The following is a 2,973-nucleotide window of genomic DNA, read 5'->3' as shown; positions in this document are numbered from 1 at the left end:
TAATTCAGATACTTCAAAAAAAAAAAAAAAAAAAATTTATTTCTTCACTTCTGTATTTTAACCAAAACAAAAAATATCATAAAAAATACATAAATTATGTAAGAAAAATTGATTGCAAAAAAGTAATAAAAACTCTCAAAGAAGCAAAATCGATACAGCGAAAAAAATGTTTGAAAAACCTCATAAATTCAAATCCGCAAATTTTATAAGCTATTGAAAATTAAAAAAACTATACCTACATATACTACGTTTATACGTAAGCTATTTGCAAATAAAAATAATTTGCAAATACCTAACTCACTGTTTATTCGATGGTGAAAAATTCTTTTTTAATATTGCCTGATTATAAAAAGGCAATAATATGACAATCGAAAAAGAAAATAAAGTTAAAAATTGCAACGTCTTGATTATAAAAAGGCAATAAGATGACAATCGAACAAGAAAATAAACCTAAGAATGGCGGCGTCTTGCGCTTATTTGCAAATAGTAGCACTAATCAATACTTATTTGCGTGATTTAGTTATTTGCAAATAAAAAGTTAACTCAGCGTTTATACGGCAAATTTTACCATTTTGCAAATTGTTATTTGCGAATAATACGTGCGTATAAGTACATAGTAACATATATGTATGCACATATGAGCCTACCTAGTAGATAAAACTGGCAAAAATAGCACGCATCTATTCTTCTGTGCATGAAAATATATACATAAATAAATACATACATACCCACTGGAAAAATAGGTAAGCACCTTCCGAGGTAAGCCATGTTTTCTTTCAGTTTTTAGTACCAAAATTGTCATCATGGCTAATGTCATCTACTAGTAAAGGGCAAAATGAACACCTCCGAAGACACATTACGTTGTCAGTTGCAAAATAACGTGCAGCCGAAGTTATTTCCAAGCACCGAACTACTCCGAGCGACTGCTCTGCATTACACGTAACTTACTTTGTATTTGGTCTGATACCAAATGTACATTCTAAATTCCTACTTACATAAGGCGGCCATGCCTTTGTAAAAGTAAGGGACGTTCGGCAGGTAAATGGTAATGACTGCCAGGTGAAGAGTAAGTTGCTAATAAGGTATTATTACGTACTCCTAATTCCCACTGGGTATGTGTATATATGTATGTATATACATATCTACATGTGTGCATACAATCGTTTGCTCTAAATTCTTAGTTGATGCAATTTTTATCCCATACATTTTTGCTGACCAAACAACCCGTTTGCCTGTCTAATCTGCTTGCCTCATTTCCCTCGCTCGTTTACTCGCCTCGCTCGTCTGCTGCTGCAAATGAGTGCCTCGCTCGCAACGCCCCTCTCGCGAGGCCAGAGCTAATGAGGCCCTCGTTTGCTTGCCGCTCTACTCTTGCGCCGCCCTCGTTTGCTTACTCGCTCGCTGGCTACTCATCGCGGGCGCTCGTACCTAACGAGTGCTCATTTGCAAACAGCCTCGCGTGTTCCTCGTGAGTTGCGCTAACTCAAAGCAAACTAACGAGCGAGCGAGGGGCCAAAATGAGGCAAATCCGAACCCTGGTCGTGGGCACTTCTAACCACTACAGCACAGCGATCGCTTAATTAATTTTAATCATTAATCGCGATTAACCATTTATTCGTTAATTTTGTCGACAATAGTCGCATAAGTCATAGTCCCAAATTTTCACAAAAGAGAAAAGTGATTTTCTTCAAAACTTTTGAATGACATCTTGACTGAACTTACTAATTCGGAATTTCTACTATTAATTATAGAGTAGGCTATTCATAAATTCTGGGTTATGAAATAAAAATTCTTCTATTATAGGTTCCATAAATATAAGGAGACTTTTATTGTTTAATTTATTTTTTGCACATAAACTTGTATCTTGAACTTCTTTTTCCAAAAAGTGAGGATGTCAAAATTTTAATAGAAAATTATTCCAAACAAAAATTTAAAATAGATAAAAAAAATAATAACTAAATTTAACTAATTTATATTAGAGGTTTGAAGTTTATCCCACTGTAAGTATGAAATCTTCAGCTATGTGTTTCCATTGTCACTTTTTCATCGCTACATCGGATCTCTTGACACATTTACCAGAATTTACCACCAAAAAATCGTCGGACTAAAACTGGTAACTTCTGACAAAGAGATGACCTTACTTACTCTCTTATTTGTCCTCTCAGTTGCCAGAAAACCAAGTACGATTTCCGGTAAAATCTGGAAGTTCTGGTAAAAATGGTAATTTCGGACTCATGCGGGTTCACAACTAAATAATATTGGGAATACTTTTGAGGTGTTTGAAGACGGTTGCGACCTCTTTGGAACTAAATTTTTTTATAATAATCATATTTTGGCCTTGACACTTTTGCTAAGTTTTGGCCGACCTACTCCTCCGATTTGTAGCGTGCGCCTTTGCTGTCACACAAATGGGAGGGACCTACAGTCTTACGCCGATACCGAACGGCGATACAATTTTTATGATGAGCTGTTTTTTTTTTATTAAAGACACTGAGATTTTTAAAATATTTTCACTAAAATTTTATTAACCAAAATGTAAAGTATATTACTTCGATAAAAAAAATTTTTTTAGACTAATTTAGGGGCGCTAAACATGAAAATAAGTCTCATTTATTTTCCCAAAAAAGCGTTTTGAAGATAGCAATGCAACTAATATTCTTTGATAGCGTTCGAAAGCAATATATTGAGCCTCATTGCATTGATATATTTTTTGTGTCAAACGGAAAAGTACTTTTTGAGATTCGGGCGTTTAAATTCGAAAGATAAGGACATTTTCAAGCCATTTCGAAAATTGTTAATTTTTATTCATCCTTTCAGGTTGTTTACGCGGGGGTTTGGTAGATAACTGACGCTCTGGTGTCCCAGAGCCTTTATTTATAACAAAAACTCTTAACCTACACATACACAATTCTTACCCTAACCATAGTATATCTAAAACATGTGTGTTGCACTACACATGTAGTAGGTATGTAT

Source organism: Rhagoletis pomonella, unplaced genomic scaffold, assembly GCF_013731165.1.
Source record: "Rhagoletis pomonella isolate Grant_MI unplaced genomic scaffold, Rhpom_1.0 Rhpom_scaffold_00004, whole genome shotgun sequence".
Classification (NCBI taxonomy): Eukaryota; Metazoa; Arthropoda; class Insecta; order Diptera; family Tephritidae; genus Rhagoletis; species Rhagoletis pomonella.
Note: the sequence above shows the minus strand (reverse complement) of the source record.